Here is a 17,029-nt window from a genome sequence, read left to right on the forward strand (position 1 = left end):
ACAATATTTGTACTCCTCCCTATACATGGCAGAGTGATCAGTTCTGTACAGTATTTGTCCTGCCTATACATGGCACAGTGATCAGTTCTGTACAATATTTGTACTCCTGCCTATACATGGCACAGTGATCAGTCCTGTACATTATTTGTACTCCTCCCTATACATGGCACAGTGATCAGTTCTGTACAGTATTTGTACTCCTGCCTATACATGGCACAGTGATCAGTCCTGTACATTATTTGTACTCCTCCCTATACATGGCACAGTGATCAGTTCTGTACTGTATTTGTCCTCCCTATACATGGCACACTGGACAGTTTTGTACAGACTTCCCTCTCCTCCAGACAGCTAAGTCTAGGAGGCTTCACTTTCTGTTCCAGAGACAGCCAATGAGGTGCGGTGGGCGTGGTGTAGAGTGGAGGCTGAGCTTTAATGCAGCTGCTGTCAGGGAGGTCCCTGTCATTGCTCTTGTGTCTGCTCCATGGCTGGCTATGGACTGCTGCTGATCACACAGCTGTGGAGGGATGTGTCCTTTCCTCGGTGACAATAGGAGGTGATCAATGGCTGGACTGGGATGTGTGGTGCTGTATACTGGGCTCATACTGGATGGTGGAGGAGGGAGCTCAGCATACCCGGTGATAGCCCTGTAAATGCTGCCTTTCCAAGGACTGCGATCCCAGGTTAGTGATTGCCTCCTCCAGCAACACAAAAGCTGCATTCCTATTACACACTGCCTGGGCTAACACCCCCTCTTTAACGCTTTCTCTGCCAGCACTGCTGGATCCTTCCTTCTCTAATACATTCTTCCTGATAACAATGATCAACTGAATATAGCATGTAGTGTTCTCTATCAGGAGCTCACCTAGTCATTTTCATGGATGGCATTATTCCCATGCAAGTTCTTAGTGACCTCAAATGATTTCTATCTTCTTAACCCATTTATTAATGCATTGAATCTAAATGTATTTGACTGTATGCTCAATGTTTTGTACAAATAGAATATCTTTGTTAATAAATACTTGGTTGATTCTAATAGTTCTTTGGATTTCCTTCCTGGGATTGACAACGCTATTAGAGCTGATCTTCTGCGTTGTCACTCTCTCTGCGCATGCTCCAGGGAGGACGTCATTAATGTCCTCTTTTCTACCCAGCTAACTGCCCCATGTGACCCCCCTTCATTGATGGGGTTGGCCTTATCAGGGGGATTGACAACAGATCCTTTTTCCTAGCTAGCCACCCCAGGTGACCCTCATCATCAGCTTGTGAGGCAGTTTCAGTAGGGCGATTGACAGCTTCTTCTCCCCAACTAGCTACTCCATGTGACCCTCATGGTCAACTTCTATGATTGGTCCCATAAGGGTGATTGACAACAGATCCTTAGATTCTTATCCTGAACTATCCACCCCAGGTGACCCTCATCATTAGCTGGTGGGGTAGCTCCAACAGGGTGGTTGACCGTGGCTTCTTATCCCCAACTAGCTACTCCATGTGACCCTCATCATTTAACATGTGGGGTAGCTCCAGCAGGGTGATTTACAACAGTTTCTTCTCCCTAGCTAGCCACCCTAGGTGAACCTCATCATCAGCTTGTAGGGCAGCCGCAACACAATGATTTACAGCAGCTCCTTCTCGCTAGCCAGCCGCCACATGTGACCCTCATCATCAGCCTGTAGGGCAGCTCTTTCTCCACAGCTAGCCACCACATGTGACCCTCCTTGTCAGCTAGTGGGACAGCTCCAGTAGGGTGACTGGCAGCAGCTCCACCCTAGTATAGAAGATCTTGGCCATCCTCCAAAACCATCTCTACTCAAATTCAGAATAGGCTCACTTTTAAACTCCAGTGAGCTTCAGTGTAGGTCATTCCTGCACCACAGCTCACATAAACAAAGAGGTGGAAATGACCAGGCCGATAGCTCTATGGAGTAAAAAAAATAAGAGTGCAAATTTAGTGTTTGTGTAGAGATGAGTTCAGTAGGCACCCAAACTCATCTCTACTCCTTAGCTAGCCACCCCCTGTGATCCTCTTTATTGCCTTGTGGCAGCCCTGGTAGGGTGACTGACAGCAGCTGCTTCTCCCTAACTAGCCACCCCATGTAACCTTCTTCACCAGCTTGCAGAGTGGCACTATCATGGTGACTGACAGTGGCTCCTTATCTCTAGCTAGCTATCCTGTGTGTCCTTCTTCATCAGCTTGCAGGGCAGCTCCAGCAGGGTGACTGATGGTGGCTCCACCCTAGAGGAGATGATCTTGGTCATCCTCCAAACTCATCCCTACCCGAAACCCGAACTCTCACTCTCTTTTTTTTTTTACTCCAGTGAGCTGAAGGCTGGGTAATTCCCACTCCACGCCTTATATAAACAAAGAGGTGGGCTGTGTGGCAGGAATGATCCAGTCTGTAGCTCATTGGAGAAAAAAAAAAGAAGGCAACTTCAGAGTTTGGAGGATTCCCAACCTCATCTCTACCTGGGTGGAGCTGGTGTCCATGACCCTGGTGGAGCTGCCCCAAAGCCTGATGAAGAAGGTTACATGGCTAGCTAGGGAGAAGGCTTATCTCCACTCTTTAGCTAGCTACCCCATATGACCCTCTTCATTGGCTTGTGCGCAGCCCCAGCAGGGTGACTGATGGCAGCTCCACCCTAGAGGGGATGAGCTTGTGCATCCTCCAAACTTATCTCTACCTGATCCCTGAATTTTCACTCTTTTTTTTTTTTTTTTTAACTCCAATGAGCTCCATGCTGGGTAATTCCCACTCCAGAGATCACATAAACAAAGAAGTGAGCTGTGGGCCGGAATGACCCAGCCTCTAGCTCATTGGAGTAAAAAAAAAAGAGTGTGACTTTGGAGTCTGGAAGATTCCCAAGCTCATCTCTATTATCTACCAGGGTGGAGCCGCTGTCAGTCAACCTGCTGGAGCTGCCCAAAAACCCAATGAAGAGGATCACATGGGGAAGTTAGCTAGGGAGCAGGCTCATCTCCTCTCCCTAGCTAGCTACTCCATGTGACCTTCTTCATTGGCTTGTGGGCAGCTCCAGTAGGGTGACTGACAGTGGCGCCTTCTCCCTTGCTAGCTGCCACATGCAACAGTCTTCATCGGCCTGCGGGTCGGCTTTGGCAGGTAGCAGGGGGATTGGCAGAGGCTCCTCCCTAGCTAGCCACCTCATGTGGCCTGCTTCATAATTTTTCCAAGGTGGCCTTGGCAGAGTGATTGACAGTGGCTCCTTCAACCCAACTAGGTGCCCCACCTAACCCTATTTCAGAGCTTGCAGGGTTGCAGGTATAAGGGGACTAGCTGTTGTTAATCACCGTGCTGGAACTGCCCCACAAGCTGAAAAAGAAGTTCACGTGGTGATTCACCAGCAGGGTAACGAAGTGACATCTGAAGGTAGCTACACAGGCATCATGTACTGATCTGGGGAAATAATGTGACTACAATGTACAGAGTCCCTAAATAAGCATTTCACAGTATTTTTATGAGCTCTATAGACTATTGTTTAAGTAGTTTGAATTTCTTCTAATATGCCCCATCTTGTTAGCATGGGTTTACATTACACTTTACACTTTAAGATTATGTAGTAGCGAACCACCATGGTATTCATCTATTAAATATCTGAACAGAGCAAAGCAATGCAATAGTTCAGTCAGTTAAAAATCTAATCCCACAAGAGAGAAGCACTGCTGATTGCGTTGTGTCCCTATGGATTTAGCCGCGTGCGTGTGTTTTATCCTGTTATGAAATCTGTAGATCATGATGCCTACAAATGGGGGGGGGGGGGGGTTACTTCATAACTGTGTAAATGGAAAAATAAGACCATAACAACTTAGAATTAGTTATCCTTTTATTACCTGCAGTGGAGACATGACAGCTGAATTCTGCTTGCTATTACTTCTCTGTCACCTACTGATAGCCCCCAACTGTCCCTGATTTCGAGGGACTGTCCCTTATTTGGAGCAATGTCCCTCTGTTCCTCTTTCCCCTTCATTTTGGTCTGATCTATATAGTTGTATATAAAATGCACTTTTTATCTTTCTAAAAGTGTTTCCCAATGCTAAACCTTTCATCCAATTTCTAAATGGCTGCATTTGTCAATTTTAACATCCATGTCTTCATGCTTTATTTTGCTGAGAAATAACTTTGAACCCCCCCCCCCCCCAGCATTTCTGGCTGTGGCCATCTTGGGTAAGGGCAGATGGTTTATGTTGCACTTACTTCCTTCAATTCGTCTGCCCTTAGCTCAGCCATGCAAGAGGAGGGTGTGTTTAGCTGAGAAAAACCCTCTTCCCCTCCTAAAGAGTCCTGAGATGTATTGCCTAGTAATGGAAACCAGGAATTTACTAAATAAATGTAAAAAAAACAGTTTGAGCCTTGGTTTCACTCCCGCATGTCAGTCCCAATTTCGGCGGCGATTTCACAGACATCTGTGTGGGTTTCTGCACAGATATCAATGGAAATCGCACCCCTAAATCGCAAAAAAAGTAGTACAGAAACGACGTCTTGAAATCGGTGCGGTGCCACAAATGCAGCGTCACACTGATTAGGACGGTACAATTGCTGCCGATTCCACATGCAATTTGGCAATGCACCAATGTGAAACGGCTCAAAAAAGTATATATTATATACTTGCTTATCTATTTACTAATGTGTGTAGCATAAGGATTCAAAATATTCAATGTTGATTGAGAGCGTGAAGTTCCACTTTAATAACAGATTTGGTGCTTTCTGTAGAAATATTAGTGTTATACCATGATCATATCATGAAACTTTTTAGTGATCCTGAGATGGGTACATTTAAAGTGATTGTAAAGGTTCGTAATTTTTTTATTTATTTTTTTCTGAAAATTACAAACATGTTATACTTACCTCCTCTGTGCAAGAGTTTTGCACAGAGCAGCCCCGATCCTCCTTTTTCTGGGGTTTGCCAGGCGGCGCTGCTGGCTCCTCATCGAGTGCCCCCACGGAGAGTTGCATTCTATGGGTCCATTGACACAGACAGCAGGACTCGGCCCTGCCCCACCCCCCAGCACCATGTCACTGGATTTGATTGACCACAGCGGGAGCCAATGGCTCCTGCTGCTATTAATCTATCCAGTGAGGACCCGAGACAGGGGCTGGAGTTGCTGGGCTCTATTCTCGTCACTGGAACGATCGGGATCAGGTAAGAAAACGGGGTGGCACTGGGGGGCAGCTGTACCACAAAAACCTTGAGACTTTACAACTGCTTTTAGGGTAGTATTAAACCATCAGCGTTCTTAAGTTTAACACATTGAGCACAATAAAATCAATATTCCCCAGTAAACTTTGTTAAAATTTCTACCCCAGCACTTGCAGGTTACAACTTTCAAATTTACTGGCTCTTGGTTTTTCATTGCTGTATCTCTACAGTGGACAGTGTGGACTCCATTCAGCTTGCTAGTTTGGAGAAGGGAGGAGCAGGGGAGTGCCTTGCCATCTTAGACTATGGGGCTGTGTGTTTCTATTGATGCACACATTGTAGGGAGGCACAACTCTAATCCCTGCATGCAAAAGGGTGGCTTCATTGGATGGTGAAAGAGAGAAAGGAGTCACCCTGAAACAGGAAACTTGGAACAGTGGTCTTGGTATCAGTTTAAACTGGATAATAGTCAAGGATTAAATGATGATGAAGAAGCTGCATATTCAGTAAATTAATTTAATCAGCTGCTGAAAGTGCTTAAAAATTGAGAGTTTAATATCACATTGGGGCTCCTTCACACCAGGCTCATTGGACAGGTTTGCCCAACGCATAGACAAGGCAATTTGCCTTATGTCTTCTTGTTTCAGTTAATGTCAATACATTGCATTAGTGTATACTGAAAAAAGTAGGACAGGTTTTACTACACCCCTCACATTTTTGTAAATATTTTATTATATCTTTTCATGTGACAACACTGAAGAAATTACACTTTTCTACAATGTAAAGTAGTGAGTGTACAGCTTGTATAACAGTGTAAATTTGCTGTCCCCTCAAAATAACTCAACACACAGCCATTAATGTCTAAACCCCTGACAACAAAAGTGAGTGCAATCCTAAGGAAAAATGTCCAAATTGGGCCCAATTAGCCATTTTCCCTCCCATATGTCACGTGACTTGTTAGTGTTACAAGGTCTCAGGTGTGAATGGGGATCAGGTGTGTGAAATTTGGTGTTATCGCTCTCACTCTCTCACACTGGTCACTGGAAGTTCAACATAGCGCCTCATGGCAAAGAACTCTCTGAGGATCTGAAAAAAAAATGTTTGCTCTATATAAAGATGGCCTAGGCTATAAGAAGATAGCCAAGACCCTGAAACTGAGCTGCAGCATGGTGGCCAAGACCATACAGCAGTTTAACAGGACAGGTTACACTCAGAACAGGCCTTGCCATGGTTGACCAAAAAAGTTAAGTGCACATGCTCAGTGTCATATCCATAGGCTGTTTGGGAAATAGACATATGAGGGTTGCCAGTATTGCTGCAGAGATTGAATTTGTGGGGGGTCAGCTTGTCAGTGCTCAGACCATACCCCACACACTGCATCAAATTGGTCTGCATGGCTGACTTATTTGGTTCAGATGGTGGCAAGCGCGTGTGGCAGCAAACAGGTGAGGGGTACAAAGACAAGTGTGTCTTTTCTACAGTCAAGCATGGTGTGGTGGGAGTGTCATTGTCTGGGGCTGCATGAGTGCTGCCGACAGTGGAGAGATACAGTTCATTGAGGCAACCATGAAGGCCAACATGTACTGTGACATACCGAAACAGAGCATGATCCCCTCCCTTTGGTGACTGGACCGCAGGGCAGTATTCCAACATAACGACCCCAAACACACCTCCAAGAAGACCACTGCCTTGCTAAAGAAGCTGAGGATAAAGGTGATGGACTGGCCAAGCATGTCTCCAGACCTAAACCCTATTGAGGATTTGTGGTGCATCCTCAAATGGAAGGTGTTGGAGCACAAGGTCTCATCCATCAGCTCGGTGATGTCATCATGGAGGAGTGGAAGAGGACTCCAGTGGCAACCTGTGAACTCCATGTCCAAGAGGGTTAAGGCAGTGCCGGAAAACAATGATGGCCACACAAAATATTGACACTTTGGGCCCAATTTGGAAATTTTCACTTAGGGGTGTACTCACTTTTGTTGCCAGCGGTTTAGACATTAATGGCTGTGTGTTGAGTTATCTTGAGGGGACAGCAAATTTACACTTACACTGTTATACAAGCTGTACACTCAGTGTCATTTCTTCAGTGTTGTCGCATGAAAAGACATAATAAAATATTTACAAAAATGTGAGGGGTGTACTCACTTTTGTGAGATACTGTATAGAAATATATGAAATATAATTTTGTGACATTTTAGGGCTATACCGATATCAGTATCTGTGCCGATATCAGTACTTGCACTTGTGCAAATGTTTCAATACCTAAAACTGATACCATTTTCATGCGATGTGTTGAGATTTAAGCCCATACAAAATGAATGGACTCCAACTGCACTGCAAGCAATCGCAGGTGATTGAACAGGAATGCGGTGCAATTCCTGTCCGAATCAGATGCAGTTTCCTGCACCACTCCTTTTGTGAATCCAGGCTTGTCATAGTGACTTTAGTCTAGGTTCACACAGGAGTTTTACGGGAAACTGCATGTGAGTCGGACAGGATTCACACCGCATTCCTGTTCAGATCACATGCAATTCTTTCTGGTGCGATTTGAGCCCATTCAATTTGTATAGGCTCAAATTGCACCGCACTACCAATGGCTATCAATGAGTATTTGAGGAAAAGTATTTGTACTCGCTCAGAAAAAAATAGTATCGGTACATCCCTCATTTTAATACACCACAGCACAGGGGCCCTAAGGTTGGATGGAAGCCAATTTACAACTTTTACAATGTTTTACTTTCAGTAAGCAGGGCCTGGTATCTTAAATAATAATGTTGCGCTAACAATTGGCACACACAGTTCTGTTTCAGACATGGGGGGTTATTTATGAAAGGCAAATCCACTTTGTACTACAAGTGCAAAGTGCACTTGGAAGTGCAGTCGCTGTAATTCTGAGGGGTAGATCTGAAATGAGGGGAAGCTCTGCTGATTTTATCATCCAATCATGTGCAAGCTAAAATGCTGTTTTTTATTTTCCTTGCATGTCCCTCTCGGATCTACAGCGACTTTACTTCCAAGTGCACTTTCAGTGCAATTTCAAGTGCACTTTGCACTTGTAGTTTGCATTAGTAGGGCAAAATGGATTTGCCTTTCGTAAATAACCCCCATAGTTTTATTAACAACTATAAAGTGTGGAGCCCCACCTAAACAATCTATTCTAATTCTGTCCAGTCAAGCAGATGCTCACACTACATGGTTGGTAAGTTTTTCCTGATTTGAAAGACGAAATCCAAAACCAAATTTGATTTTAGGTGGATTGTAAAAGATTGATGGTGTTTTTGGACACACTTAACATCATCTTGGACCTACAATGTGATCCATCAGGTTCACTAGTTATAAAAACAAAGCTGCCTCATACTGTTACAGATTCCATCAACACAGGTCGGTATTATATCTTTAAATCAAAGTTTACTTTAAGAAATGTAAATGACTGTAAAGCTAGGAACACATGGCAGCTGGGTACAGAAGAGCTTGCAAATCCATAGCTCTGGGGAAAAGCACACAGATGGACAGGCAAGCACGGCCTACTGGCCATCCTGAGCCACTTAGCCTAGTACAGTGATCTCCACACTGCAGCCCTTTGCTTGCAATTATCCGACCCTTGGGGCAATATTACATCCTCTGGCACTAGCAACGGGGCATAATTCCCCCTACTGACGCCAATGAAGGGGCAAAGTTCCTCCTAATAACACCAATGAAGGGGCACAGTTCCTCCCAATGACACCAAAAATGGGGCACAATTTCTTCCAGTGATACCAGCGATGGGGCGTGATTCTTTCCATCCAATGACACCAAGGATTGGCCATGATTCCTCTCACTGACACAAAGATGTGGCATTGTACTCCCACTGATGTCCAGGATATTTTCTACTTTCAGTGTCCACAGTCTGACCCCCCCCCCCCCCCAAAGTCTGAAGGACAATAAACTGTCTCTTTGTTTATAAAGTTTGGAGACCCCTGGCCTAGTACATGGCACTTTGAGGGTGTTAGGCACAACTGCCAAGCTAGTTTAAAGCAATACAAAAACTTGAATTTATTTATTATAATTTCAGATGCTGATGAAACCCTGTTTCCTCTTTTTCCATCTGGTCCCCTGATCGCTGGCCCCAATTTCTGTTTTAAGGGTGGCTTGTTGACTTGCACTCAAGTTCTGGTGATTGCTACTCCTGCCCTTGAAAAGCTAGTTAGGATCTAGTGGAAAAGGAGGGCTTTGCAGTGAAAAAAAATTTAAATGATAAACGTACTCTCCTGCATGATTGCAATGTGAGGTACCAGAAGTTGGCTACAGGTCACTTTGCCTTGCGTGATCTCACAACAGGTTTACCATACTCATATCTAACATACACAAATCCAACAGATTCCTCAATTTCAGTCGAAAGTTATCAGGCAAGAGGGTGGTAACAAAACCCACCACTGCTCAAAATTCAGTAGATTTATCAAGAACCAAAATTCATACAGTGTATGGCCAGCTTTAGGGCCACTTTATTGCCCTGTAATCTGTTGCAGTAAATTGGTACATGTGAGGGGGAAAAAAAACAAATAGTGCCCACGCACCTCATTCTGGGCATTCCAGAATGCCTAAATCCTTGTATCCTTGTGCCACACAATCACTCTCTGGTCCCAATTTCCCACCTAATATGGCATATTATTGGCCCATGGCTATGATGGACATCCTACCTAGTGAAAAGGGGCAGGCGAGAGCCAGCAACCAGCTAGCTGGCCAAAATTTTGCATTACTTAGTACTGTTTTCAAAACTCAGGGTGCTTTTCAGAGGATCACAGTGGTGCTTCGCTATGAATGAAGTGAATTGCTTTTCACTGAAATGTTTCTGGATCTGACATTCCCATCCCTGATGGCCTTTATGGATGATGTGGAACTTGCACCATTTTTCTCTATGTTTACAAGGGTGTTTAGGACAAGGTTACTGTATGAGAAAACGTTGATAAATTCATTTTCAACAAAGCTCACTCTAAGTGCCCGTTCACACAGGGGCGACGCGACTGGCAGCGCGACTCACAGACGCGACCTGCACACGACTTCAGCGGCGACTTGCAAAATGACTTCTGTATAGAAGTCAATGCAAGTCGCCTGAAGTCGCCCCAAAAATAGTACAGGAACCTTTTTCTAAGTCGGAGCGACTTGAGTCGCTCCTATTAGAACGGTTCCATAGTACAGAACGGAGCGCGACTTGTCAGGCGGCTAAGTCGCCTGACAAGTCGCGGTAGTGTGAACGGGCACTTACTCAGAGCCAGAACATTGGCTGCTTTGATAAATGAACAGAATCTTTAAAAGGAAAATCAAAAGCATGCTGTATTCCACTGATTTAATTGGTGGCCAGCTTTTATGATATGCAGTGTGGCTCTCCAACATCATTAAAGGGCCACACATAAAATTCTGTGACACACAACAGATTATAGCCAAAGACTATGAGCATGATACGGGTGATGGTCAGAGACTGCGGACATAATACGGGCGATGGTCAGAGACTGCGGACATAATACGGGCGATGGTCAGAGACTGCGGACATAATACGGGCAATGGTCAGAGACTGCGGACATAATACGGGCAATGGTCAGAGACTGCGGACATAATACGGGCAATGGTCAGAGACATGATATAAGAGATGGGCAGGGACTGTGGATGTGCTGTAACGCCGCGTACACACGCACGGACTGTTTGCCCAACCTTGTTCGTCAAACAGTTTCGGCAAACAGTCCGCTCAAAATTTGCATGAGCGGACTTGCCCACACACACGAGCGGACTGTTTGACGAACAAGGTTGGGCAAACAGTTCGCTCAACTTTTGAAATGAACGGACTCGCCCACGTAAGGAGGAGGCAAATCCGCCCATTTCGAGCGCGTGTACAGGTAGGCGGGGCCCGCGAAGGAGACGTCGCGGGCTCCGCCGCCTGGAATGGGCTTAAAGGGGAACCCCAACGCCGAAAAAAATCGGCGTGGGGGTTCCCCCAAAGTCCACACCAGACCCTTGTCCGAGCACGCTACCCGGCCGGCCAGGAAAGGGGGGCGAGCGAGCCCCCCCTCCTGAGCCGTACCAGGCCGCGTGCCCTCAACATGGGGGGGTGCCTTGGGGAAGGGGGGGCCGCGCGGCCCCCCCACCCCAAAGCACCTTGTCCCCATGTTGATGAGGACAAGGGCCTCTTCCCGACAACCCTGGCCGTTGGTTGTCGGGGTCTGCGGGCGGGGGGCTTATCGGAATCCGGGAGCCCCCTTTAAGAAGGGGGCCCCCGGATACCGGCCCCCCACCCTATGTGAATGAGTATGGGGTACAATGTACCCCTACCCATTCACCTGTGAAATAAAGTACAAAAAAAAACACAACACAGGGAAAAAATATTTTATTGCACAGCTCCGGGGGGTCTTCCGTCTTCGGGGGTCTTCTCGCCGGACTCCTCCGCTATCTGTGTGTAGCTCTTTTACTAGCGGAGGAGTCCGGCTTTCTTCCTCCCCGCCGCCGGCCTCTTCTCCCGACTTCGGGGGTCTTGTCCCCCTCTTCGGTTCTTCTGCCGGGCCACCGCGCCTTCTTGTAGCTCTTTTACAGGCGGTGGCCCGGTCTTCTGTCGCCGCTGTCGTCGCCGCCGCCGCCTTCCGTTCTTGTTCTTGTTCTTCTTCTTCTTCTTCTTCTTCTTCTTCTCCTTCTCCTGGAGATGTTGACTCGACGAGCTCTCCGGCCGGAATACCAGGGACACGCTCCGCTGCCACTTATATAGTGACAATGGGGCGGTGTCACATGGTATATGTCACATGGGTTGGTCACATGGTGACCCCGCCCCCTTACGATGTCATAGTCCCCATGTGACATCAACCCATGTGACCAACCCATGTGACATATACCATGTGACACCGCCCCATTGTCACTATATAAGTGACCGCACAGCGCGGCTCTGGCATTCCGGCCGGAGAGCTCGTCGAGTCAACATCTCCAGGAGAAGAAGAAGAAGAACAAGAAGAAGAACAAGAACGGAAGGCGGCGGCGGCGACGACAGCGGCGACAGAAGACCGGGCCACCGCCTGTAAAAGAGCTACAAGAAGGCGCGGTGGCCCGGCAGAAGAACCGAAGAGGGGGACAAGACCCCCGAAGTCGGGAGAAGAGGCCGGCGGCGGGGAGGAAGAAAGCCGGACTCCTCCGCTAGTAAAAGAGCTACACACAGATAGCGGAGGAGTCCGGCGAGAAGACCCCCGAAGACGGAAGACCCCCCGGAGCTGTGCAATAAAATATTTTTTCCCTGTGTTGTGTTTTTTTTTGTACTTTATTTCACAGGTGAATGGGTAGGGGTACATTGTACCCCATACTCATTCACATAGGGTGGGGGGCCGGTATCCGGGGGCCCCCTTCTTAAAGGGGGCTCCCGGATTCCGATAAGCCCCCCGCCCGCAGACCCCGACAACCAACGGCCAGGGTTGTCGGGAAGAGGCCCTTGTCCTCATCAACATGGGGACAAGGTGCTTTGGGGTGGGGGGGCCGCGCGGCCCCCCCTTCCCCAAGGCACCCCCCCATGTTGAGGGCACGCGGCCTGGTACGGCTCAGGAGGGGGGCTCGCTCGCCCCCCTTTCCTGGCCGGCCGGGTAGCGTGCTCGGACAAGGGTCTGGTGTGGACTTTGGGGGAACCCCCACGCCGATTTTTTTCGGCGTTGGGGTTCCCCTTTAAGCCCATTCCAGGCGGCGGAGCCCGCGACGTCTCCTTCGCGGGCCCCGCCTACCTGTACACGCGCTCGAAATGGGCGGACTTTCCGAGCGGGAACAGTCCGCTCATTTCGAAAGTACAGCGGACAGGCCCACACACGGGCGGACTGTTCGCTCAAACACAGTTTCAGCGGACAGTTTTTCGGAATTTTCGAAAGACTTTGTCCGTCCAACTGTCCGCTGAAACTGTCCGCTGAAAGCCCACACACGGGCGGACTGTCCGCCCAAACACTGTTCAGCGGACAAGGTTGGGCGAACAGTCCGCCCGTGTGTACGCGGCCTAAGAAACCTTAAAAGACATTCAGGAGACAGTTTTAGACTGGAGACATATTGAGACTGCTACAAATCACTTGTATAACAGGGCAATAGGGAAACAGATAAGGCCCCTTTCACACTGAAGGCATTTTTGCACCTATAAAGCGCCTGAAAAACCCCTCCCCTGCACCCCTTAATGTGAGAGGCAGAGTTCTTTCACACTGGACCAGTGCCCTTGAAGGACGTTAGAAAAAGTTCTGCAAGCAGCATCTTTGGAGCAGTGAATACACCGTTTCTCCACCACCCCTGCCCATTGAAATGAACGGGCAGCACTGCCGAAGGGCCTGCAAAGCGCTTCGGCAGCTGTGCTTTTCGGGCACATTTAACCCTTTCTTTGGCTGCTAGCAGGGGTTAAAAGCACCCTGCTAGTGGCCAAAAAAGCACCACTAAATCTAGAGGTGCTTTAGCGCTAACATGGAGCAGTGCCAGTGTGAAAGGGGTCTACGTGTCTTCAGGGTCCCAGGCTGCACAAAAATTTCCAACGGGGCTCATGCGGCCCTGGGCCACAGGTTGGGACCAGGGAGTTAGGTTCTTGTTGGCAGATCATTTCCTGCAGTTCAGAGGCCATCTAATGTCTGTGGATGGGTTTGTACATTCATAAAGGGAACTTGGATAAGTTAACGTAACATAAACTTTCTCTGGTCTGCTCCTGCATGAGCTGTTCTTTCTATCAGCATATTATAATGTATGGTGTAGTTACAGGAGCATCATTTGTGTAGGTGTCGGATACCACAGATCCGCTAACTTGCATGTTGATTTCTAAAAGCTTCAAATGTGTTATTTGGTTATATTTAATAATTTTACCAGCTTTTCTTTATAAAAAAACATTATCTTCATTAGAGTGAATAGTTATGTGCAAGGTACCCAGGAGTGAAGCTAGCAATGTCATTTATTGTAAAAACAATTTTCCCATATGCAGTTTTCCAGTTGCACATTCATGCTATTTCCTTAGAATGAATTACAAAATGATGGGCATGATTTTTCATGGTGAACCAAGTAAAATATTCAGCAGCTCGTAGTTTAATTAGTATAGAGATAATGGCTGTCCAAAGGGTTTTACCCACATAGGACATTGTTTATCTCTCAGCGTTCTGCTCGTGTTAGGCCTCATGTACACTGACGGATGTTTAGGAGCAGTTGGGCATTTTTTTTTCAACTGCCCCTGAACTCTCCTCTGTTATCTAATCAGTACATGTACACGGGGTAGTTTCTAGGCAGTTGAATTTAGAGGCCTTTTTTTGGAACGCAAAAAAAAAAAAAAAATAGCTACAGAAGCTGAGTTTAGAGGCATTTCAAGTGCCAAACGTTTCTACACGTGATAACTCATTTCGTTTACAGGCGTTTTTTCATTTTTGAATATTTTTAAGAAAAAATTAATAATGATTTTTTTAACCCTGCTAAACGCAGCATGTAAATGCGGCAAAACGGACGTTTTAAACGTGTGTTACTATCTGTCAAGTTAAATCGTTAAGGAGAGGTTGTAAAAATGTCCCGCGTATATGAAGCCTTAAGCCGCGTACACACGGGCGGACTATCTGGCCAACTTAGTCCGTCGAAACACATTTCAGCGGACAGTCCGCTCGTGTGTGGGCTTCAGCGGACTTTTTCAGCGTGCAGTCTGGCGGACTAAGTATTTCGGAATTTCCGTAATATTGTCCGTCGTACTTTGGTTTCAGCGGACAATCCGCTCGTGAGTAGGCTAGTTCGACGGACTAAGTATGGCACATGCTCAGAAAGGATTTACACGGCGAAAGGTTGCATTGCTGTGTATTGGACTTCCTATTTCTAGTCCCGTCGTACGCGCTGTACATGTCATCGCGCAAACTTTCGACGGACTGTTTTGCATCCGTGTGTGGTCAAGTCCGTTCATTCGAAAGTAGGACGGACTGTCCGTCGGATTGTCTGACGGACTAAGTTGGCCATACAGTCCGCCCGTGTGTACGCGGCTTAAGGATGTCAGAAGTGTATAGATGCAGCCTATGGGCTAGGTTTTATAGGCTATTTTTAGTCATGGCGTCTCGAGAAACCATTCCTACCATAGGGATTACATGTTTTGTCATTAAACTTTCTTTATTACCGTTACATAAATATTTGGTAAAATATACTTGCAGCTAAACAGCACCTATTGTTTGATGCCTGCCAATTTTTAGATGACCACCTCCATGTTAGTCGAAAGGTTGACAGCCAGGCTGAGTGTGACCTGAAAGGTGAATCATCCACAAGGCCATGTAGGCAGTAGCCTGGTAGATTTCCAGTGGGCCCAGGTACATACTTTTTGCTCCTGCAGTAAACCAGATCGATGACACAATGGGTAAAATCTGTACACCTGTCTGTTACTACACAAGGCAGGACTTGTAGGCACCTGACTACAAGTGTTGGGTCCACCTTCTTGGGGCCATTCCAGTACAGGCATTGCAAATGGAGCTATTCCTCTGTGCCTTTTGCAGTCCTTGGAAACTAAAGCTATTACTTTGCATAGGGCTCAGCTCTGCCTTAAAGTGGATGTAAACCCCATTCATGAAATTTGACCTGGGCACATATATCTGTAGCATTTACCGATCACTCTCCAAAGCTCTAAGTCCCATGACTTTCTGCTGCTCTGTTCCTTTTGTTAATCGCATGATAACTTCTGACAATTTCTATGACACAGGAGATAAAAGCAGCTGGAAATTTTGAGTTGGGGAGGGAACTTAGAGAAAGATAAGCAGAGAGCTTGTCTATTCACAGCACAGCTCTGCAAGTTTCTTCATTCCTCTGCCTATGTGGAGGGGGTGTGTACCTTTCCTCCAATCAGCTGTCACACAGTGTATGCCCAGACTCCCCTCCCACTGCTGAAACAGGAAGAAACGTTTGTAACACAATGTGCATTTTCTAAAAAGTCTAGAAAGATGAAGACAGCAGATGTACATGTACAATGAATGTAGGGAGAATTGATAAGCTCTGTATATCATCTGAGGCTATTCACTTCACTGGGTATATGTGAGGGTTTACATCCACTTTAACCACTTCAGCTCCGGAAGACCTATCATATTCACACATCCAATAAAAAAAAACAAATCTGATTTCTTCATTGATTTTGGCCAAAATGTACTCTGCTACATGTCTTTGGTTTAAAACAAAATCCCAATACGTGTATATTGATTCAATTGTGTTTAAAATTTTAGGGCTTTCAAACTGGTGGAACTGGATTTTTTTTATATATTTTTTTTTTTTCATTCTACTAATGGTGGTGATGATCAGCGACTTATAATGGGACTGTGATAGTACGGCGAGCAATCTCACACTAACACTGGGGGGAACTGACTAAATGCCATTGGCATTACTAGTGACATTAATACAGTGATCAGTGATAATATTATACACTGTCTGTGTACTAATGACACTGACTGGGAAGAGGTTAACATCTAGGGTGTTCCAAGAATTAAATGGGTACCTAACTATGTGCAATGTGTGTAAAGTGTGCTGCTTTTACTAATCAATCTCTAAGTTTTTCATCCCTGCAAAGTCAAGATGAGAAATGGATCATTCCCTCTGTACAGAGGTCTGTGTTGATTGTATCCAGCCCATCAGCAGATTCTTGCCATGGATAATTGGTTGGGACTCGCTGAGATGCTCCTGCTGTGATTGTACACAGCGGGTCCTGGCAGGAGGTGTGCATATGTGTCCCCTAAACCCTAAAATTAAATTAATATTCTGGCCAGTGAAATTATTAAATGCCCAAGAGCTTGATGCGCTTAAACGTGCCTAAACTTATTTGCAAAGACGTGGCTTTAAGCACATTTTTATGTATTTTTTTTTTGATGCTGCATTTCTCCTGCCAGGACAAAGGTGTTTAGAAAAGCTGGGCAATGCCTAGTGTGCA

At 46.3% G+C, this 17,029-nt stretch overlaps 1 protein-coding gene across 1 annotated transcript in view; it reads left to right on the forward strand.

The window, feature by feature from the left end:
• The first annotated feature begins 434 nt into the window (after positions 1–434).
• The window catches only part of GPR63 (G protein-coupled receptor 63), a 79,787-nt gene continuing 63,192 nt past the window's right edge, over positions 435–17,029 (forward strand). Inside the window, exon 1 of the mRNA XM_077487219.1 lies at positions 435–680. The gene's annotated coding sequence lies outside the window, so the exon portion shown is untranslated. The remainder of the gene's footprint in view (positions 681–17,029) is intronic.

This window comes from Lithobates pipiens, unplaced genomic scaffold (genome assembly GCF_037356315.1).
Source record: "Lithobates pipiens isolate NorthernLeopardFrog02 unplaced genomic scaffold, aLitPip1_a1.2 Scaffold_18, whole genome shotgun sequence".
NCBI classification, from domain to species: Eukaryota; Metazoa; Chordata; class Amphibia; order Anura; family Ranidae; genus Lithobates; species Lithobates pipiens.